Source organism: Pipra filicauda, unplaced genomic scaffold (assembly GCF_003945595.2).
Source record: "Pipra filicauda isolate LSUMZ 115617 unplaced genomic scaffold, ASM394559v2 scaffold166_size2123106_pilon, whole genome shotgun sequence".
Classification (NCBI taxonomy): Eukaryota; Metazoa; Chordata; class Aves; order Passeriformes; family Pipridae; genus Pipra; species Pipra filicauda.
Window position 1 is genome coordinate 1,924,155 of NW_024104173.1, and position 25,216 is coordinate 1,949,370.

A 25,216-nucleotide genomic window follows, 5' to 3' on the forward strand; every position below is an offset into this window, starting at 1 on the left:
TCTTCTGTTACCCTTTAATGAATATTTCAAATACTAGGAATTTTATTATGTTTCTTTTTCATGCTTCAGTGAAATTTATCCTATTTTGTTCCACCACTCTATAATTTAACAAAACCAAAAATTTTAATGTAAGGAATGCATTCTGCTTTCACTACTTTGAGCACATTATGAAATAAAAATGTAAACATAGCCTAAGAATTGTCATACGGTTTTGGTAGAATAGGACTATGATTAAATTTAAAAACATATTTTAATTCTAAGCAATTATAACTTTCACATATTACATATGATATGAAATCAATATTTTTGAGAGATTTTTTTATGTCAAGATGCTTATATTTATCATCAAATTGGGATGAAATTAAGTAACACCTTTCTACTCCAAACCATCCTTTTATTCCTCATTTGTTGGTTCACAACCAGGAGGTTCAGAAACAGGAGGTTGTTGGGGTCTCCAGTTCCATTTGAATAATATTGTCTCCCACTGATCCTGTAAATCATATTTGTCACTTATTAAGTGCTACAAAAGTGTTGAGAAAACTCCATCCAGAAATCGAAATTGTCTTCTTTGATCTCTTAGGAAGAGAGCCTGCTCCAAATACAGTCAAGTGCTCTGAACAGAGTGGCAGACTTAAAGGTCTTGCTTGTCAGTAAACTGTTAGCATTAAAACTAATTAACCTTCTGCCTGATGTTCTGTAGAACCATTATCCTAATTCTTTAGCACGGGATTATTTCTTTGGTATGAGGGACATCAAAATAAAATTTTAATGTGATACAGTGTTCCTTATTATTTTATCAGGCTGAGCTAAGACATTCCTGAGAGCTCTTCTCAGCCTTCACATTTTTATACGAGGTGGGACTGGAAACAAAACATTTTAAAAAGCCCTGAGATTGCACCATTGATGTAAGGCTCTAATATCTGTGATCATATGGAAATTCATTGATATGGAAATTCACTGATATGATAGGCAGAGATGATTCAAACGAGGCTATTCTTTTTGACCCTTTTGCTTACTGTCACTGCAAGATTCCAATAGCTTAGACACAACTAAAGGAAAAGAACAGAAGCAAAATATGTGTCACAGGATACTGACATCTTACTGAGCTTGAGTTGGATTTTACTGTCTTTAAAAACCAAAATGAAACTAACACAAATTCTATGAAAAATTTATGGATATACAAAGCCTTTAATAAAGAAGTCAATGACAGAAAGTACAAGAGAAAGACTTGTGGGAAAACAAAAGAAAAAAACCCAACCCAACCAACCAAACAATAAAACCCCAACAACAACAATTAAAAAAAAAAAAACAATCAAAACCAAAACCACACAGCCAACGAAATCCAAATCAATCAAAACTCCTACCATTGTAATTTTCTGAAATTCTGAAATACAGTTATATAATGATTTGTCATCGTTAACTTCCCAATGAAATCAGAGTTTAAATGGGGTGTTGGGAACTTCTGATTTTCTCCTTCACTTTACCTTTCCCATTGAGTCAAAATTATCACATGCCCACCTCTATAACTTTAGAGAGATAAGGTCTATGGTACAGGGACTGCACATGCCCTGCTCTGCTGCATGCCTCCCACTCCTGTGCCTTATGAGTCTGAGATGGGTATCCTCATTGCTAAGTACCAAAGGCACTGGAGAATTTCACTGAGGGTTGTACAGCTCTGGTGCAGATGAACCACAATTTTTTCTCCATAGGGGGCATTTCTACTTCACATTTTCCTTGCTAGTCCTGTAAATATAGTAATATTGCTGCTGATGCAGGTCATGGGCTTTGTGCTGAGTTTGCAGGGTGTCAGAGCAAAGACTTGTAAGGGTTTTTCTGAACTTGACCTACTAGGGATATTTTTTTCACTTGGTTTATCTGTAACAGTGTTTTTTTTTAATGACCAGGTGTCTATGTCTGATTAATTTTGTTTATATTTGTATAGTGTCACCATAATTTTCACAGTAGAAAGGAGTATTTGTGTAGAATGAGAATGAAATATTTGTAATTCTAACATACTGAAGTAGTAGTATATAGGCACATAGAAAAGTAGGGATGAAAGATGCAGTGTGCATTTGCAGGGCACAAGAGAGGGTACAGAGACTGGCACCGAAAGTCCTAAAGCTATAAAAACACCTCACTAATTGTCAGTGAACTGCAGACTTTGGAACTGAACAATATTAAGTTTTTGGGTTAACTGGGAAAGCAAAATGCAGGTATCTTACATATAAACCAGACAAATATATGATACAGTCAGGCATAATGCGAAGTTTCACACAGATGAAGAAAAAGCAAACAGTAAAACTTGAAAAATTATATAATAGTACAGCTTACAGTGAGGAGGAAGATCACATTACTAGCAACCTCATATTACTCAGTATGCTCGTGCCTCACCTTTCCCATACTGAATGCATATTAGGATTCCAATAAGCAATGGAAACATGGACATAACAATAGAAATTGGGTAGATACTAAGAAGCATGTAGATACCACATTTAACTGTACTGTTACTGATGAGATTTTGTTTGTTTGTTTCAATATTCTTTGCTTTTTTATTATTCCTTTTTCTATACTAATTAGATTTTGACTAATAATGTTTTTTAAAACTTATTAATGAAAGCAATGGGATTTTTTTCTTCTCTCTCTTTCCTTATCATGCCTAATGATGTTTTTATGCTGCTTAATCACTGTCAAAAGGGAAATGTGTCTCATCTGTTTCCAATACAATTTGTTATTGATTTTGCCAGCTACCAGCTCCAGCTTGTTCAGTGGTATACCCTGCCCATTTAGAGTCCCTTGTTCTTATCTTGTTCTTTGTTATTCATCTTGCAAGTTCTATTGCTTTTCTCATACTTTTCCATGCTATGGAAGTACAACTACAAAAGTCTTTGCTCTTTGGTGTTACATTGCTCACATACTTACCTAAAATGCTCATATGTTGTATGTAGTTATGTCATTATAACATTACAGAATTTTTTTACACTGCTATCAGTTACACTGGTTTAGTATACCTACTTATATTTACATTCAAGGTATGCAAGTTGCATAAGAGTTACAGGCTTCTGCTTTGGCTACAGCTGAAAAATACTTATTCATAAAACCAAACCATCAAACAGAAAAGTCCTGTATTTCTTATAATCTATATCTCAGTTTTCTTGAAGAGCATGTTGTGGGTTTTTTGTTTGTTTCTTTGTGTTTTCTTTTTCTTTCTCTCCCTTATTTTCTTCCTGTTACAAAGTTCATTTGATCAAACAAATTCTTGCTGAGCTCTTTTACAGAAAAAAAAAAGATATCTCTGGGAAAATACATTTTGCTCTGTTGTTATATGTAGAATTGTAGATATGTGGATTTGGAAATGTCTCTCAATTGCCTCAAGCAGTCTTCAATGAAAAAGTTATTGAATTTTGCGGCACTACCTATGATGGAGATGTGATTGATGAGAAGCAGATGTAAAAAGCTTAATGTAACTCTGTTTGATAAATGGGATCTCATTTCTTTCTCACCTGCCGAAATGTACAGAATTCATTTTTTTCCCCTTAGTTTTATGATATGTACTCAATCGCTTCTTAAATAGGAATATTTCACATGCTTCTTTAGTGATCAACCATAATGTTAAAAGTCCTGATTCATTTTGAACTTGTTTACAGAAAAACTTTTTTTTTTTTTTAACCTATATATACTGAATTTTTGGAGGGAATTCAATTCAAATTTTTTGCTTAATGCATTTTTCTAAGTTTTCTATCTGGAACTATAAATCTGCAAATTTTCAAAGACAGATGAAATTTATTGGACCCATCCACTGCCTAAATTGGGCTTAGCTGTAAAAAGAACAGCTTGTATTTGAGCAAGACCTTGTAGCAAATAATGGGAAATTTTTATGATTCGGATCCCGGTTCTTGCTGTTTACATCCATATCCTCTTTCTTCAGCAAGGAAAGTGGTCTGAGCCAAACCTGTAACTGCTACATACCTGTCAACAAAGTTGTGCTGACTGACCCACATGGATAGAAAACTCGGATGCACAAATGACTCAAAAAACATCATAGTCTGATTGTTCATTAACAGAAATGTTCATTGATTCATTAGTGTTTAAATAAGAATTTATCCAAGAGGGAAGTCGTTCTGTCTAAAGACAAGCTACTAAAGAGACAAAAAATTAACCTCCTCAAATGACAAATTATCTGAAAGTCTGCTCCTTGTTAAATACTGTAGTTGAGGAGAGAGAGTAGACTGTTTACATGCTTTCTTGCTTTTTTGTTTTCTTCTACTAAGAGTTGCTAGTTATTTCATACAAGGGGTCTTTTTATGTGGTTTTATTGTTGTTTTCCTGTAATATGATAGAACATATATGCTGTAGTGGTTTGAACCTTGTTCTCCCCAGAAGCTAAGAGAAGTGGTAGACCCCAAGGGGTGGAAACCCCTGGAAGTTTTGAAGTTCTGCCCAGTGGGCGCTCTTGCAGAAATGTGAACATACCACAACCAGACCGGAAAAGAAGAGTTGTAGTTTTGGTTGTGGTAGGAGAGGTGACCATGTTGTAGAGCCACGAGGTAGGGGCTCTGAGTCCCTTGGGGCCTCTGGCCCCCTCCCAGCCCCTGGCTGGGGGGCTGCAGGGACCTGGAACAGCATAAAGCTGGGCTAGGTGCCTGTAGTATGCCGGGAGATGTTTTCTCCATGGGCACAGAGCAGCAGCCGACGCTGACCAGAGAAACAGTGGCAGAGAGCCAGAGATAAGGACCTGAACTGGAGGAGCAGCAGAAGCAACATGCAGCACCAGAGGAGACTGCTGGAAGGGAGAGCCGAGGAAAGGAGAGCCAGCAGCAGAGAGACAGAGTTTGGGGTAAGACTGTACCAGCCCCCCAAAACTCCTTTGAGATCCCTCTGAGAAAAGAGGAACATGGACTCCTATTTTGGAGAGCAGTTTTGGACATGCAGCACAGGAGAGAGAGGAGTTGAGAAGCTCAGAGCATCCTGGAGCTGGATCTGGACGGCCAGATGGAATGTGGGGGGAGTTGACCTTGGCTCCCCCCCCCTTGCACTGCTGCCACGGTGGCAACCTGAGAGACAGGGCACAGAGGCCCTGCAAGAGATACCAGACCGTCACGAAGACCCCCCTGTGTCTTCGTGATATGACATGGTGAAACGACCTTGTCTGGGGTTACGAAGTCCACGGAAGACCCCTCGGTTGTGAGGCGATGGGGCCGAGAGAGAGAGAGGCTTGGATACCTCCCTCGTGGAGTGCTGGCAGAAAGCCAGCTATCAGCTGCTGCATGCGTGAGATGAGGAGAAACCTGCTGCATTAGAAGATCCTGCTGCTTAAGGACTGGAAGGGATCTGTCCTTCTTTCCCTCCTGGACTTTTATTTGGAGGGGAGAAGAGATCTGATCCATTGTAAATACATATGTCATGGTAGAGATAGTTTGTGATCATGTGTATAATGTGATATGGTATTTATTTGTACAGTCATTGTAATATATTCCCTTTTCCCCACTTTGAGTCTGGTGTGTTTTGTCTGGAAAAACCCATCTCACATTAGGTTGAGATGTGGGAGGGGGAATGGAGCTAAGGAATTGGATTTTGGGACTATCTCAAACCATGACATATGCTCTTTAATCTACAATTATATAATGGTAAATTATTTAGAATCTGAGTGAAAACAGAAAAAGAAAAAAAAAAAAAAAAAAAAAGAAAAATAATCTTAAAAGGTGTGTGTCATAACAGTAATCTAAAGAGACTGGCAGAGGACCTCTAAAGGAGAAGGAAAATATGGGAGTCCAGGGATGGAAAAACAAAAAACCTATTGCCAGTGGAATGAAAGGACAAAGATGAAAAAAAAAAAAAAAGAAGACTTGGAGAGAGGAGAAGGGGGGGGGGGGGGGGGAATATATCTAGTGCCCCTAGATAAAATACTAGACAGCAGAACTTGTGGGCCATTCTTTTGAAAGATAGATATGACAACAGAAAGTGCTCGTCATTGACTTTAACTTAATTTCTGATAATTTAGTTTCTTTGTTTGTCCTAGAATCTTTTCTGTTTTTTTCTTTCATCCCTTGAAAATGAAACATTGAAAATCACAGAGTCAGAAGTGGTACATATTAGAACATACTCATTTTAGACTGTAACAATGCTGAACTACTCTTTTCCAAGCACTGTCTACAATTATAAGATCTGTTATATGATTTCTGCTTGTTTCCATTAAAGGTTATAATTATGCATGTAGTTAGTTATTTCTTAGATATGAATTATTTTGGACCCATTAACAATAGATTTTACTTTTATTTCATCGTCTGTTCATTCAGAATGTGCTTTTCTGTCTCCTTGCAACAGTGTGTACTAGGATATACATACTGGTGCTGAGGCACTGGTCTGATGTTTAGCTAACAAAAGAGACCACAAAATAGGGTTGGATGTGATGTGAGAAATGATAGGGGATGAACCAAGAAGGAAGGCAAACTAGAGTAGGTAGGGGAAGAACAACCATGAGAAAATAGAGGGAAGAGGATAATAAAAGGTCACCTCTAAACAAACTCCTTATCAGACTGAGCCTTGGACCTGATCACCACAGTCTGTCCTATCTTCTTATGAAACTGTATTCTTAAATATTTTATTTCTGACCCTGCTCTGTCTTTTCTGTGTGTAATTTGCTCGTGCATTTGAGTTAATTTCAGAATGTTCTGAGTTGGAAGGGACCCACAAGTATCATTGAGTCCAACTCTTAAGAAATGGCCTGTACATGGATCAAACTCATGACCTTGGTGTCATTAGCACCAGGCTTTAACCAGCTGAGCTGATCTCAGGGTCATTTCAAGCTGTTAGTCAAAGGAGACATGCATCTGCAAATACACAGTATCTGAAAAATTGACTAAAGAAAGGGCCCAGGGTCTGGCCTTGGTTACCAGATTAGTTTAGAGACATTGTTAATGCTCAAGTAGGGTTGGAAGGAGAAACGTCTGGGCCCCAGAAGTCCACTGGATTCAGCTTCTAATTTATGCATTTATTCAGTGAAGGTACTAAGGCCTTGGGACCCAGGAACTGCATGATGCGACAGTGTGGGTAAATCTGTTGCGGCCATGAGGCTGCTAATCAAAACCTGACTCTCAGCTTGCCATTTAGGAGCGCAGAAAGAGCACCTACACAGCCTCTCAATTACAGTACATATGTTCAAGAAAATAATGGCACCATATTTTATAGCAATAATCTGTTTCCCTACAAAAGGAATTGTTGAAATGTGGTATCAGTTTGCTAAGGAGAAGCTATCCAAATGAAGAAAGCTGCTCATTCTCTTTGAAATAAAAATATGACAGATCTTGTAGCAATCCTTCTCAATAATTTACAGCAGTTCTATCCCATTTGAAAACTCTAATAATAAATTAATCATGTTTAAGATGCAAAGGACTGTTTTTGACTGATACATGTTTCAGTAGTGCACTGTCAGAAACCACGTGGGAATTGGTCTCTACAAAGAGTGTTCCCAATCCAGTTCTGTTGAGGCTGTGTCTTTTTGCTGATATTTGCTGGGTTAAAGCCTATAGCATAAATCCTATTGGGTTCAGATACATCAGAAGCAGGCTGCTTGCACAGTAGACTACAGAAACATCAGATTCTTTACAACTGTCCAAGGACAGAGTCTTCTTTTGACTATGTTGAATTTTGAGGGAAGAACTATGGTAGTATTAGTCTAAGGGGGAAAAAAAAGTGATTTTATGAAAATCTTAAGTTGTTAAACTTTCACACACTGTAAAATTTTATTTCTACTCTCTTCCATCTACTCTGTTTTATATTTATCTGATCCAAGATTCAATGAATATTGCAAATTGATTTTATTAACTTAAATAAAGCTTTGGTCCGGCTTTGAGAATCAGATGATATCTGTAGTGAAATATTTTTTTTCAAATTAATAAAACAGAAACATGGTCTCAATTTTTATTATAGAATTTCTATTATAGTTTCTATTATAGTTTTCATCTTAAGCATCATAAAGCTTTAATGCATTTCTTTACTCCAAATTGATATTTAAAAAAAAAATCTCTCTTAAAATTATAATGTAGTTCTATTTGGTTTGTTCTAAATATGTTTATAACTGTATGTAGCACCCTATATAACAAGTAAAAAAGAAAACAAATCAGCTTGAAGTTTCTGAAAATAAAAAGTATTTGCTTCTTATCAATCACAAAGTTCTTTATTTTCTTTTAAGTCGAATAGTCCTATGAGATGTATTATAGTAACATTTTCTGGTCATCAGAAGGGTGATAAGTGATTAATTGTATTGTAAATAAGATCCGTGGTTGATGGCTTTGCAGGATTTGTTATTAAAAAAAAAATCTTAAAATGTCTTTACCAGGACTTTTAAAATTAAATTATGTTTGTTCTTGCACTTATTAGTACAAGGGGATGAAACACTGTAAAATGTAAGTGTAAAAATCAAAATAGGTGTTCTAATACATATTTAGTGTTTAAAAATGTAACATTTTTGAAATAACAACTTATTCTCTTTTTATTTTAAAAAATCAGTTTTAAGCAAAAAGAGGGCAAAATATACTGTATAAGACTGTTATATTGTAGTCTTCTGCCCTCTAGGTCTTCTTGTAAATTATATCATCTGACAGCTGCTTCATGCAAACAATATATGTAGTTTAGGTTTGACAAAGATGGAATCAAAATGATTAAACCCTCCTTCTTTAAAAAAGCCCTAAGTATAACTTAAAGTACAAAATATTTCTGAGTATAGGACAGAGAACAATAGGTTTACAATGGTGATTGACATTGAATTTAATTTAATTTGTGACTTATTACATGCTACTACTCACTTGAAAAAACACTTCGACACGCCTTATTTCTCCGCTTTTCATTGCTCCATTAAAAATAAAGTGCTACAAAGACCTCTACATAGACAGGGCATCTACTACAACCCTTTCATTTGCCTAAACTCTGACTGTAGTCTTCTAGTCCTGATTAGATTAATCCTATGGATTTCTTATTTGTCAAGCTCATTTTAGATGACAAATCCATAAATTCTTTGCGTGAAAAAAATATTCTTACATGGTGAACATGACAGAAGTATAAATATACCAAGTTTAGGCATGAAACTTCATAGTTTCATTAGTACACGCTCTGGCAATGTTGTTAAATTTCACCATGGAACTAGGATTTTGCTATTACTAGTAAAAAACATCAGGCATTATATGATATACTGGGACTCGGAGCTTTCAGAGCTTGTATCAGTCTCAGTTTTAACAATTATAGTTGTAATAGTGGTTGTTACTATTACCTGACCTATTGTAGCTTCAGCTTACTGAACAACAAACATAGTAACGGTCTGACAAAACTAGGTGGCCCCTTGTGCAAAAAGCAATTGGCCTTTGTGTCAAACAAGGATGGAGAAGGCAGTTGTACAAATTCCAGACATAAACTGGTAACCAAGGGAGGTCTGTGATAAGAAGGAAAACGTCTTGCCACAACTCCCCACCCCTTTTTTTCTTTACAAAGACTGGGAAGTGTCAGCCTCAGATACAAGGTTCACTGAAGGGGTGTGCATAATACCTAAGAAAAATGTACACTGCTCAACAGTTCTGTCTGTAATATTGGATTTTCATTAGAATTAGATAATTTGAAATATTAGACTTTTGAAACTTCAACTGGACTAACAATAAATGATTTGCTTTGCAAATGCAGTAAGTTTAATTTGTCTTGTAACAAGATTTTGAGTGTGACAATACTTAAAGGTGAGATGAGTAGGAACTTAGTTCAGTTTCCCACCTTAACCATTAATGTCATCGGAGATGCCAAAGGAGTTAAGACATCCATATATGACCGAGAATTGTGAGAGAAGCAAGACACTGGGAGGGATATTGCTCTATAGTTGAAAGAGGGATGGACAATACTTCTAGACAAATGAATCAAAACTTTTTGTGAAAGATGTGGATCCACTTGCCTATTCCTACAGTTTTTAACACATAAAAAAGGTAAATTCCTGGTTCACTGCCTATCTCAGTCAGGGTCTCTTGATCCGTGTGTCAGGAAATTCTGGGGTCCCAGGAACTTTCTCTTTCTGACATATTTTAGGAACAATTTAGAAACACATTTCTCCGAAGGAATTTAGGATATGCATCTCAAATGAAATAAAACGTCTTTGAGTAAAACATTTAAAATTTATTTATAGAATTTACATTTTTTTACCTATCTTCAAGTAGCAGTGCTCTGTGTGCAGGCAGGTTCTCACTACATGTCTTGACAGTTGCAGATTGCCTCCTGAATTGCCTAGCTTACTATATGTCCAAGGTAGGAAGGCTACACAGTGGCACCTATAAACTAGATTCTGCATTCTGAAATACCAAGTAGTCCAGCTGCATTTATTACGATTAACCACGCAAAATGGTGATGCCCTCATTTCAGATAAGCACCTGTAAGTCTCCTTATTTAAAATTCAAGGAGGCAGTGCTAATACTTTCTGAAAACTTGGAGAATCCTGAAGTAGTTCACCATATCCAAAGGAGTTACATATACGAATATAGAGTCATAGCATCATATAATCATAGGATCATAGAATTGTTTAAGTTGGAATAAATTTTTCAGATAACTGAGTTGAACTGCTAAACTAGCACTGCAAAATCCATCACTAAACCTTGTTCCTAAGTACATCTACACATTTTTTAAATAATTCCATATATTGTGACCCAACCACTTCCTTGGTCAGCCTGTTTCAACATTTGGCAACCCTTTCTGTGAAGAAATTTTTCCTATTATTCAGTCTAATCCTCCCCTAGTGCATCTTGAGGCCATTTCCTTTTGTCTTGTCACCTATTACTTGGAAGAACAGACAACATCCACAGCATCCTTTGAGGTAGCTGAAGAGAGTGATAGGGTCTCCTCTTAGCCTCCTTTTCTCCAGTCTGAAGCTCACCCCAGCTCACTCAGTCTTGCCTTGCAAGTATTTTTGTGTAAAATTTTATCTGTCTGAAAATGGCAATATATTACAGTAAACCACATGCTACTTCCCTTGACCTAAATACATTTTCCTTATTAAAATTAATAAATCATGTAACAAGTCTTAAACAAAAGAAAATAATTTTCGAAGAAAAAAATAATAGCTGTATGAGGACAGCACCTGATTACGATTGAAAATTGATTGCTACGAATAAGTTTGTTTCAGGCATTTGGAACATGTTGCAATTATTATGACTCCAGATAAGTGTATTGCAAGGCACTAGTGGGATCCATATCAAATATTGGCAACTGAGTTCATTTCTGTCAGCTTCTGCTCTACACAGAGCACACTGCATAGAGTTAAGTCAAGTGTATTTTGTTCACATGTTTGGTTTTGCAATGTTTAAATTATCCTTGCTACATAAATAGAGGGTCTGTCATAAAGTCTGAGAAGAACAGGTAGACAGTGCCTGATACAGAATAAAACCTGCTTCTGCAGAGTTTCTTTGTCAAAATTTGAACAGACCTCAATCAGCACAGTGAGTTTGTACTAAATCTGAGCATTGCATCAGGTGGCCTTGTACACAGATACTTTTGCATAGCCATTTCTTTTTTGAAAATGAAGATGATACCTGAGTCTTTTTGTACTGCACAATTAATTAAGCTTCGGAAGGAGTTATGGTTTACTGATGCAGATTTGCTAAAAACTGTACCTTTCCATTTGGTACGACCCTAACAGTTTACCTTGTATGTGATCAACTATGTCACCTTTAATCCTTTAGCAAAGTGAGAGCAAAATTGGGTACTGGCTTGGTGTTGCACCTAACTAACTTCTCAGGTCTATTCTTGTCAAGACCTATCTACATCTCTTCTACAATTCTATCATAAACAAATGCTGTGAAGACAGCAAAGCTAGCTATCACTGTCTCAGAAGGAAAAATGCAGGACTTCACTGGGATGAGATTTTTAAAACATCAGAAAAATGCCAATACAATAAAGTATGCACATTTTGATTAAACATTGATGTGTGCTGTAAAAGACAACTGGATTTTTGAAACCCCTTATTATCATGCGTTTTACAAGTTGAAATGCTAAAATTCCATGGAAAATTGGAGATGCTGATTAGACAGAGTGATTAAATGGAAGTTGACGAGATCATGTATCATGTTAATGGTTTCTCTGTAACTAAGGTTATGTAAAAGGTGATACATTTTACTTTATATTCATCATTAATTTTTCGAAGAACCCACACCGACATTGGTTTGAATGCAATTGAGTTGATAAAGTAAATGAATGGGTTTTTAGATCAGTTATAGAATAACTGCTTATTCTATTTTCTTAAATTCTACTCAGTATTTCTTCTCTTTTCTCCTGCTGGAGTGTAATTTTAAAGCTCAATATTTACGAGAAGCCAAAATGTCTCTATTTGGAAAAATGAGCTGATTGCTGAGGCAAGTGGCTGCAGTGTGAGCAGAATGAGCAGAGGAGTGCTCTAGTGCAGTGCATGTGGGTGTTTCACATTCCAAGAGAACCTCAGGAGACTTGCTGTGAGCCCTCAGCTTGTGAGACAACTGATGGGACCGGGGCAGGGCCATGACTAAGGGTGGCCAATCCCTCCTCCTCCAATAAAGGAATCCCTTAGGGAGTCTTCAGGAAGAAACCAGTACCACTATCAATAGGGTGGGCAAACAGAGCGTGACACAGCAGCAAGGAGACAGCATGGCAGTTTGCATGGCAGATGACATGGAAGGGCACTGAAACCCTGACAACTTAACCTGGGAGCAATGGCATCTGCCTGGCAGGAAGCCAAGAGTCCTAGAGAGATAGACTACTGGAATCACAGCCCATCTTCCCTGGGACGGGTTCAACAGACAGACAGGATGAATGATTCGGACGTTTCCTTTTCCCATCTGCACCTGACTGAAAGCAATGACTAAAGGCACAAAGTGTAATGGCGACGAATTCCTGCACGGTACAACAGGTGCTTCTACTTTATGACTGCCCCACCTTCCCTAGACAGAAGGCTCTACGAGTGGAACCAAACAGCGATGAGCACAATGGTTCATCTAAATAGAAGTTTCTCCAAGGTTAAGTCCATCTATGCCCTGAGTCAAAACTCCTTTCATAAAGGAAAAAAAGAGATGGATCATTGCCATAGAAGACTTTCCCCTGAGGGGAACAGAAGGTCCAATATGCAGACCAGACCCATTTTTTAGGGGAGCCTGCTCCCTCCCTGGGGCCTGGATTAAAGATGTGAAGAGAAAGCTTCCTACCCTGATACAGCCCTCAGAGCACTGTCCATTACTGGTTTTTCAGGTAGGAAGCAGTGAAGTTGCAACAAGCCCAGGGTCACCAAGAAAGACATCAGGGCCTTTGGATGACTGGTTAAGGGATAGGAGAGCACGTAATGTTCTCCTCTATCCTTCCAGTTGCAGGGAATGATGAGGGAATAAACAGGAAGAGCCAGTAGATTAATAGCTTGGTCCAATTTTAGGGTTCTTGGTCACAGGTTACAGGTCAATTGACATGACATGAGGCTTGCTCATGACAAATGGGGTACACCTATTCAAAAAGGTGGAAAAGGATCTTTTCAGGGGAGTTAGGAGATATCATTGAAAGAGCTTAAAATTAGATTTGAAGGGGATAAAACCAGACTTGCCAGAAATAAGTCTGGGGCAGCGCACCAATGTTTGAGGGATGATGTGCTAGAGCAGACCTTTGGTCTGCTGTCTCAGTGGAGAAGGTAGGGAATAGAGATCTTTGTAGCAGCAAAGACACAAGGATTAGTTATGTGATAGAAACTATGAAAACACCTAAGAATGGTGTTGTAGGAATTAGGGCTTCTGCCCCACTACAAAGGGTGGCAGGATGAATAGTCCAACTGAAGTAAACCTATACCAATATTCGCATCATGGGCAACAAATAGGAGGAGCTGGAAGCCATTGTGCAACAGGAAAAGTACAACATAGTTGCCCTCATGGAAATACAGTGGGATGGCTTACACATCTGGAGTGCTGTGATGGATGGCTATAAACTCTTCAGAAGGGATAGGCAAAGAAGGAGAGGGGGTGGGATAACCTTGAATGTTAGGGAGTGTTTTTGACTGTCTAAAACTTGATGATGGTGATGATAGGGTTGAAGGATTTTGGGTAAGAACCAGAAGGAAGGTCAACAATGCAGATATCACAGTGGGAGTCTGCTTGTAAAGGTTTTACAAAGGGATCTGGACAGGCTGGATACTGTGTTTAGCTTTGGTCCCCTCACTACAAGAAGGGAAAAGGAACTCTCATCAGACTGTTATTTTACTCTAAGTCATAATTGCAAAACCTTTTCCCTTATTTTTCTGTTTGTTTATCTGCTTGTTTTTGCCCTTTGGCTTGTGTTCTGCTGCATTACTGATTTTTACATTGAAATTGGAAACACACTAGAACTAGCACGGTTAAATATTGAAAATGCACAGTAGAAACTGAGGAAATGAAAGGGATGTGAAGGGACTACCTCTTTTCAGCTACTTGGAATACATTTTGAGATAGATGAGGCCAGTTGTCTTTAATTTTATTTTCTTTTATCATTATGATTGCTTATATTTTATATTCTGACAGAGAAGAGTCACAATAAAAAAGTTACAGTTAGGAAACTGAAAGAAAAATTATTTATTTAACTTCACCGAAATTTAAATTATTTCTGTGTTTTATCTCACTATGTGTGTACAGAGTAAGCTTACACCACTAAAAGTTCAAAGCTCATGGTTTTGAGGTTGTGCTTTGTATGTTGAATGCAGTCCTGGTTAAAAATATTAATATATGACAGGCTTGCCAGTAAAAACATATAAAATGACACTTAATACTTCTATAAAATAGGGTGTAACCTAGCTTGAATATGTACATGGAAAGTCTTTTTAAAGTTAGTCTTTAAATGACTTCAGAATCCCTTACTGCTTTTTACTCTTTGATAAAACCAAAGGAACACCTATTGTAAGATTATAAAGCACATTAGAAAGCTGAGTTAAAACGTGTGCTTGCTATGACATCTTTGTCATCCTCTCTTTGCAGAGTGGGAGATTTTTGTTTGCCAGTGATGTCAGTGGTGACTGGACTAGACATTTAGACCCACACAGTCAGATTAGTACACGGAATTAAGCATTCACACTTTGTTACTGTATTGTCGTTTCTGCTTAATAGCATTTTATGTGAAGTCAAACTTTTATACCTCTTAAATTAATGTCCTTGTCAGAACATTTTTTATTGACAAGGTTTTCAATGTCTATAATTGATTTGACATAGTTCATAAGAGCTGTATAGTATAGTGAGGGTCATCTTACTCTTTTTCTTTCATTAATTCTGCCCATATACAGTTCACTCCCATTTTATTAACAATACAACCATTCTTTGGTACAGGTAGAACAGTATGTTAACATACTTAACATACGTAACAAGTATGTTAAGTACTACCCAAATAAGTATAGAAATAGAGGATGTAAAATTTAAAATCTAAAAAGCCTCTGAAATAACGAGCTTTTAGGTAGCAATTAACCATACACCATGTGTCAAGAACTAGTTTTCTTAGGACACAATTTTCCTTTGGCAGCTAAAAGTAAGGAAAGGCTTCTTAGGATGATAAATCACTTACAAACTTTTGAGAACGAGAGCTGTGTCTTATGGTGCCATCATGACCTTTATTTAGAATTTAACATTATTGTAATGTAAACTAAAGAAAAACGAAACAAAAAATTTCCCCCACAAGCACCTTCCTCAAACTATGCAGAGCTGAATTACTTCCTGATACAGAGAACAAACACCTTATTCTAAAGAATTCCCAGTGCATTACTTTGGTTTTTTATCCAAAAGAGTCTGTCCGGATCTTCAAATCATCATGTAATTTTTCAGTATACAAAGACATTAAAATTGGTAGGAGAGATCATAGGTAGTACAGCTGTAAACAGTTGTTATTTCAATATACTTGCAGAAGAAATTCCAAATAATGTATTATTATGTGGATATAAATATGAAAATAGGGTTAAAATAAAGACTGATTTTTCTTTCCAAAACTCAGAACATTCAGTTTTTTTCAACTATATATAAAATTTTCCATGGAAGGAGGCTTTTGATTACAGAGTTTGTAAATTGCTGAGTTCATTACTATGTAAGGAGGTGAATTCAAAATACTGGTGGCAGAAGATAGGCATACCCCCTTGTATTTGGAAGCATTACCTGAATTAAACCAGCTTTAATCCAATTTATCATAATATAGAGGAGAATTTGTTTATGACTAAATCGTACATAGCCATGTACTTTTGCTCTTTTTATTAATACCTTCATATTAAGTTTACAGATTTATGAGACTTGAGTTCAAATGGCTAATGAGAGAATATAAACAGCATTATGAAAATGGAAGGATACTATGATGTTCATTAAAATGTATGAAAGGTTTGCCTATCTTACCATTTTTCATACACAGATCTCAGTCAAAAAAAAAAACACCTCAACAAACAAACCCAACTAAAAATCTGTCCACATCTCAGCCTTCAGAACGGATTTCTCTAGAGACAATTATCTCACATATTTTGCAAACTGACTTCTGGGAAGCAAGCAGCATTAAAGCTTAAATTGTTCCAAGGAGTTTCATAGGATAAGAATATAGAGCTGAAAGGAATTATTAGCTTCTGCTCTTGCATAAAATGTGTCATTTAGAACTGTTTGCAACTGTTTGAAACTGTTCCTCATCACAAGAAGACAATAGAAGCTGTCACAAAAACTAAAAGCTTCATTATGTGCCTTACAGTACTTATAGTTTTCTAGAGCTTTGAGGTGGATTGCCACCATTATTTTCTTAATGTAAACACCCAAAAGCTAGTAAAGGGACTTTCCAAGGTGTTCTGTGTTCTGGAAAGTTTTTCTTATGGTCATTCTTCACTGCTCTTAAGGATTCAGTTTTCCTCCTTCCTTTTAGAGATCTCTCTGGACAGTTGCTCAAATCAACAAAACGAACAGGTTTTCTCACTTGTATCTGCTCAAGTTCTTCTAAAAGAACATAATTTATAAACATGTATATGTGCGTATATGTGTGTGTGTGTGTATTTTAATTAGAGAGGAAAAATCCACAATGAAACAGTTTCACAACTTATAGAAGTTTCAGAAGAATATGAGAAAATTGATCCCAGGTTTCACATGTTACAAAGAAAGAAAAATTAGCTGATGAAATTCTGATTTTCTCACTGAAAAATGAGTACTACTGAAAACATTGATGTATCCTCACAACACTACAGAGTAGATTTTGAATTCTTCTGAATGAGAAGAGAAAAAATTTTAGATAAAAGGCTATAATAGTCAAATAAGTGTCAGAAAGCTTAGAAGAGAATCAATTCCAAATTTTAGAGGTGTCAGCAGAGTCTACCTCTCAGACTATCAATTCCTCTTGTTTTCTAGAATTGTGAAGAAAAAACCAGTATGTTCTCTTTTAGAATATCACATGTATTACACAATTAAGAATAAATGTTACAGTAGTCACAACTTCAATTCTAGTATGGTACTGTCTGTGTATGCATTCTAGAGAACCTTCTTTAATGTCTTTTCATCATAATAATTAAAATTTCAACAAGTTAACTTCCTGCCAGAAGGAAGGAAAAACATATGGCCAGAGCCCATAAAATGCATTTTTTTGTTTTAATGTCCCAAACTCAAGTCCTGAATAGTTGCCATCAGGATTTACTTGTTAGATCTAGTAGATAGCATAGCCACTTCTCTATAAGGAACTGATAAAGGTCTATGAAGATGGTAATTTCTAGGCAATATCTTAGAGTTTTCCGTGGCTGTTCTTCTAAATATGTTAAACATAGCTAAATAAATACGTTATTTTAGTTGGTCATGGAGTTTCCATCTTTGAAGGTACTCAGCACTTGAACAGACACAATTCTGAGCAACCTGCTTTAACAGAACTGAAGTTGGAGCAGAGGATCTAAGAGCCCTCTTTCCACTCCACCATTCTCTGATTCTGTGATTTTGTATTTACCTAACTGTTTCCCAGTTAAAGAAATTAATGCAATTGAAAAATTTATGAACTGAAAATTTGGACCATGTGGGACTGATCAAAAGTGTTCATTCTTCATGTTTAAACCTCCAAACTTGTCAACAATTTATTCCCTAATGGTTATACTTTAGTGGACTTCTACATCTGACTTTGCAATGAACAGAAATAGATCATCGGAATAGGTTTGCAAAAAGAGGTTCTATTTGTTGAGATCTGAGTCAGAGGCATTAATTATTTCTATCCAAATCTTTCAGGAACTGCAATGTAATAATTCATTGAACAACCTTAGACTACTTTTCGGGGTTTTTTTGGGACGTTGTTTTAGTGTTTGTTCTATATATACATCTATACACACACACAAATTTATTAGTTACTGCATAAGAAATCTGTTGGCTGTTGCAGCATACCATGTTCCATCATTATCCTTCTAGACAACTTCATAAAGTATAAGGAAAAAAAATTTAAGAAGTGAAAAATATGTAATTGCCTCTAAAAAAATGTGCTATATTTTTGTGCTCTGGCATGTTAATGTGGTCACATTACTTTTGGGTCACTTCCTCAGCCATACCTTATCCTTTAGTTCATTGACTACCATACAAGTACACAAGCTGCTCCTGAACTCCTAATATTAAATGTGTGGGTTTTGCTAAGATAAAACTACTGACTTTATAAAATGGGCTTTTGATTAGTTCTTTTTCCTCAGCACTTCACTTACTAGTGAGTGGATATTCAGCATATTTCTGCATCTAATTATACAGACAGACAATTCAAAGCTCACATTGTACTTCAGTTCAACAGTTCTACATAATTGCTTTCAATCTAAGAATGCTGAAGGGCAATTAAAATGGACAATTACTGAGATTTTATTAGTTCAGTTACAGCTATGTAAGCTTTGAAATTTCCAAACTCTTGAAGAAATAAATATGCCTGAAGGTATCTTTAGAAACTTCCATGTACTTTGATTTATGATTTTGTCTTTTTTAAAATAAACATTTTATTTTAATTATATAATTAAGGGAACAATGTCATTGTTAAGAAAGCTGAGAGAATCAGCAAAAGACAACTGTCTAGTAGGTGTTAATTTTGCAGTACACTAAGGTAGGATTTCAAAAGTATCTATACATTGTAGGACATAAAAGGAATCTTGAGTCAAGTGGTATTTAAGAACGCAGGGTGAAATATAATTACCTGTACTTTACAGATACATCAGTTTTCAAAAAGAGACCCCTCCAGGAAAGTATATATCTGTTTACACATATGAAGTTACTGAGTAATGACAATCTATGTAGCTCAGTGTTTATTTTATTTCTAAACCCTGAGAGAGTTCACAAATTATGAACTTTGTAACCCATGTCCTTGAGAGGTCAGTCCAGGAGAATACTGGTGATCTTATATAACCATCAATATGAACATCCATGTATCTCACCTGCTGCTTTACTTTTTTTGCAGCTGGTAGACTTTTAAACTCTTTTAGCTGAAAGACCAACAAATGGCACAATTACCAGTGGTCTCCATCTTCATCTAGAAATCATGTTCTTCCTTCTCACTCCCTTGTCCAGTTTTGTTACATGAATACCTTCATTTTGTCACTAAATATTCTAAGTTGGATTTGTAAATGATTAAGTGTACATAAAATAAGGTTTTGCATTACACAAACTGTTGGTCTAGAGCTCAGTCTGGAATGAGGAGCAATCTACATAGGGAAGAAAATCTGTAGAGTGGAAATTCCTTGGACAATAAAATGCTCGAGATGGATTTACCTGTCCCTTTCCTTACACTGAATATTCCAGTACCGTCAAGTTGTCTTCGAATTTCTATGGACTTTTATCAGAGTATGAATTAGAGCAAGGTACCTTTTGATACAGAGAAAATTCAAATCACCCAACTAATAAATATTTTAAATAATAACCGCTAAACAAATATTTTCCTTTCCTACAGTCTATACACAAAGACAGATTTGATTTTAGTCCACCAGCTTGCACTGTCTCCTTTTTTGTAAGACTCCATTCAGTCCTCCATGGGTCTTCAGGGCATGTTATTGTGTCTCAATCAGATCTCTAAGCTAACACTGTGCCTCTGGGTCTCTTCTGAGGCAGCTTCTCTCATTCCTGTGTCAACCAACACCCAACTGAACATCGAGCTGAACAAACTTGTACCCCTCTGTTTCATCTGTTGCAGATTAGAAAAAAACAAACCCACTAACACTATAGAACATGAGACCCCTATTTCTTCTTACTTTCAAAAATGCAGTTTTGAGAAGTCGTACTTTACTTCATAAAAAAGGTGTTACACCAAACTCTAATGAGATTCTAGAGCTCTGTCTTTCCACAGAAAGAAGTTTTCCTCGTGATTTACTCTTCACTCTATGATACAAATCAAAACTTGGTATGATCCACGAGCATTTTTTGTTTCTTCCAAATGGAACAGATTGATCAGCACATTTGTAACTCAGACATCTGTTACAATAAAATGTTCTAGACAGATGTCATGGTTTAAAATTGCCCCCCCCCGGGACCCAGGGGAGCGTAGAGGTGATTGGGTGCCAGGACAGTCTCCCCTAGAGGGCCAATCACTGTTCGTTTTGTGAAAAATCATATATACACAACCAGGGGAAGTTGTTGGCAATCAGTCTGTCTGGCTGCTACTGTGTCTGCCGCTGTGTGTGTGGGGGTGTGAGAAGGTCAGGGGTGGCAGGGCCCCCCCCTCTGGTGGGAAGGGGGGCCCTGCAGCCCTCAACTCTGGCTAAGCCAGGGTTGGAGTGAGTGTGTGTTTGTGAGGAAAGAAACTCAAAACAGCTGGTAAGAGAGAGAGAGAGAGGCAGGCCTTGCAGCCAAGCCCTCTTCCCCACCCCCCTCCCCCTTTGCAGCTAGACTTCGGAGGGGGATTCTTCTTTTCCCTCCCCTCTCTCTGTAAAGTGGAGGCCAGGCGAGGCATTGGAGCCGAGCCAAAGTGGACGGGCTGAATGCAGCTCGGTGCCAGGGAGATAACCCCAGGTGAAATTGGAGGTGGACCAGAGAAAGGCCCAGAGGATGTCCTTGCAGTCATTTAAATGGAGGACAGCCGAAAACTAGGAGGAGGAATGAAGATTCCAGGACGTGTACTGTGATAAGCTGAACTAAACTACAGCAGCACGGAACCGAGGTATGAGAGAAAGAGAGAGAATCACACAGCAGAGATGGCACAGAATCAAGGAGAAAGGACTCAGAGCTATCTTCTTGGTCTTCATGAGGAAGAAAAGACTTCAGCAAACAGCTGGAGGTTGGTGGGGGAGTGAACCCTTTTCCCTGAACACTCCCAGGAGAGAAAGACTGCTTTACCTATCAGCCTGAAAGGCTTTTCCTGGACTTAATTAAAGGAGAAGCTTCAAAGGATGATAGAAGTGTGTAATATTATATATACAGTTGCTTTTAGCTTGTACAGTATTTATTTGTATAGTAATAAATGTATACACTTCCCCTTTTCCCCTATAGAAGCCGCTTGCCTGAAAGTTTCTCTTCGGTGTTGAGATAAAACTGTGGGAAGGGTTGGGGGAAGCCTGGAAATTAGATTTTGGATTTCTGTGGTGGATCAAACCACCACAACAAATTATTTTTTGTCTGTATTATTTGTTTATAGACTATGTAGGGATTATGCTTAATTTAGAAAACAGATGTAATAATCAAAAGTAAAAGTATCTGTATGGCATGTTCTGCTGAGATGTACATCTTGGAATGTTCCCTTACATTTAGTTTCCTTTATATAAAACGACATTACATCGTCTTACCTTAAATTTTTACATAGGATTTGACAAGTTGTAAAATTATGTGAGGAAAAGAGGATGAGATGATTTTGATTCCATAACATTTCTTTAGTTTTGGTTCATTACTGGTTTTTGGTTTTGTTTTTTGTTTTTTGTTTGCTTTTTTATTTTACGACCAGAAATGGTATAATGACTTCAGATACAGACAATGACAGTGCTTATATATGTATTTTGAACTTCACAAAAATGAATTGCTTTATTCCTTTCTTTTTTTTTAATCCAAAATTTGCAAAAATCATATAAAACAGCTGTTCTTTCTTCTGAAAAATTACTATTGACAAGAACGTTACTGTGATTTTTCTCATGTTTTCTGGGAATTTCAATGCTCACAAATGGGATCACTTTTTAGATATTTTCTTGTTAAGCAACTTAAAACAGGGAAGAACATGGAAACCTAAAGGAAATCTTTTAATTCATTTACAAAATACCTTTATCCTTATTAATGAAATTTAAACTTTTGTCTTAAAATTCTTTGACTACATTTGGTTATGGGTTTGGAAAGGTCACTTTAAACATTTGTGTCCCACTCCCCCTCTCCCTCCTTCTTGCCTTTGTCATGTGAAGATCTGTGAATTGTAAACTGCAATAATAAAGAATCTGTTGAAATGGACTAAACCAGAACATACTGGAAGGACTCTTATTGAATAGTAAATTCAAATGGAAACTAAGATTAGATCATATACCTTAATCAGGTTCAATGAATCTGAAAAAAATTATTCATTTTCTTCTAATATTCTCCTTTTTTCTTAAACTCAAAACATGAGCTAAGGAATATTATTACTTAACTTTTATCAGGGACAAACAGGAAATGTCTAAATTATAAAGTCTGCCTGTTAAGCCAGAGCCCAAGTATAGGTCTTGGGTCTTGGGAAGAATGGAGTTACTTCAGGGTGGAGAGGGATGCCAGAATCTTGAACACTTGATTTCTGGTAAAATCTTGAAGTATATTGCCCAGTTCTTGAAAAATAGAAATGGGAAAGGAGAAAATTAGAACTGTATTAGGCTTTATCTATAGACATCATCTATACTGTGGGCATGTAAAGACAAGAGATTTTTGGCCAAGTAAATTCCTTGGTCTTGCAAAACCATGAGGCTCAATCAGGTTCTATCAAAGAAAAAAAGATTAGTCAAAGAATTGATTTAGAAAATCAGACTGATAAAGTTACCATTTTGTGGTCTTCACTGCATCACTAACGCGATAATTTTAGGCCTTCCTGGAAACCAGCTTGTAGGTAGGGAAGTGGTCATATCTAGGTATTCCATCCCATTTTTCTACATAAGCCAGGGTATAAATAAGAAAGGAAGAGAAGCTTTCACTCTCTTTCTTCTCTTCCGGTGAGGTTCAGGAACAGTAGGTCCCTGCGCTGGTCTCGCTTATCTGGAAGTTGAGGCCTGCAGCGACTGCTGTTGTCTGCCACGCTGGAGGTGGAGAGTGCTGGCTGTGTCTGGCGATTCTGCTTCTTCTCAGGGGAAGTGGTAAGATTTCATTTTGTTGGTTCTTTATTTTCCTGGTTCCTGGGGTTTTGATTGTGCGTATTTATTTTGGGTTTTGTCCCTTTTTATCGTTTTTCCCTTTTCCCTTACCCTTTTTAGAAACTGTTTAGGGTTCCTGTGTTTATGTGTACGTAGTATTTTAATTGTATATATCTGTGATATATGTAAAATATATATATTTTTACTATAGCTTTTGCTACTCCATTTTTTTTTCCTTTGGAGGGTTTTTGCTGTGGTCTGTTGGGGTTCGGAGGGGGGACCAGCTACAACCAACTACAACCAATTCTTCATTTCTCAAGAATTAAAAGCCAGGGTTGTTCACTTAACTTCCTCCAAAAGTGAGTGTCTCCTTGATATATTTGACATTTGGCTCAGGAATTTATGTCTCAAAAATTTTCAGAGCTCTCTTGCGGCTTTATTTAAAGCTCCTGATCAATAGAAAAGTAGTTTTAGGTATTTAAGTAAGACAGGAACCTTAGCAGTTTGGGCTGAAGCTTTACTCAAGTATGGTAATAAAAATTCCAAGGCCATTAACAGAGCTGTACAGTCTGTCTAACATTCAAGTATATTACTCATTACTGAAATTCTCTCTGCCTGCATAAGAAGCCTAAAGAGTGCATCTCCTGCTCTGATGTTTACTCTTCAATCCATAGAATCTCTTCCATCACTTAAAATAATATAAGCACCTCTGTGAAATGAACAATTCTATAAGGCAGAGAGATGTAAAACCAATTTTTTTTGTAGTGTGTGAAAGTTAAAGCTTGTGTCTTCATGAAAACCATTTTAATACATTTTCAATGAGCTCAGTCAACCATGTTATCTGGTACTACATATACATCAAAAAATATAAGTATAGTGGAAAATATATTTGTTGAAACTACTGCCAAATTTAAGATGAGCAGATAGCTATAATCAGATCAACTTCAGGATTTAAAGAAGAGATATACTTCTGCAATTTCCTAGTCTAAATGAACACTTCTGAAAATCAGTTAGGTTAATAATGTGATAGAGTGAAATATCGTATTTTTTAAGCCTGCTGTTCACATATTTTACAGGATGTGATTTTGACATTAGGATTTGTACTAAATTTCTTTGTGATTTTGATCAGATTGTTTAATTCTGGACCAATTCCAGAGATAATGATACTTCCATCTCTAGTAGGAAAAGGTAAATAAATTAAAGAGTACAAAAACTGTGGTAAGAAGAGTATTGTTAATAACTTTGAGAAAAATGATGTTGTTTTTATCTAAATATGACAAAACTCCATTCTAATATTTCTTAAATGTCATCATGTTGAGGAAAAAAACCCAACTCAACCACTCCTGATGCAAGTAGGTGATATCTACACTTTCATCACATTTGATTTTTCTCCTCTTTTTTGGTGTTAATTTCCCATCCAACAGAAGGAGTGCTCAATACAGCTGCATGAGGACTACTTGTATGCATGTTTATGTAGAGAGATATCTGCTTTATAGATCCCCTCTTAATGGTATTTCCCAGGGCTTTTGTGTATGTTCAAAAGAATAATCAAAATAATCATAATGAGATGGTATTTACACAATGTAAAAAGAAACTAAAATAAAAAGCTGTTGAGTTTTCACACTGGATTTGAATTAACCTCAATCTCAAAAGAGTGGGTGTTTTTAATTTTTGTGTTTATCACGATCAGGAAACTACAAACCAATTAAGTGATCAACTTACTACCAAAAAACTTGTTTAAATTATTCTGTCATAAAATTAGTAGACCCTATGAGAGATACTTTCCCCCTCTACTCTACCTTTTGAGACTCCACCTTAGTACTTGTGGTGGTTTGAAACTCCCAAGAATCTAATTTTTAAGTTCAAGCCCCCCCCTCCCACAGTTTGCCCCTGTGAGAGGGTTTAGTGATAGTATGGACTTGATATCTTTTTCACCCCATGTTGAGAGTTTTCAGACAAAACACAACCATTCATTATTGGGGGAAGGGGAAAATATTTACA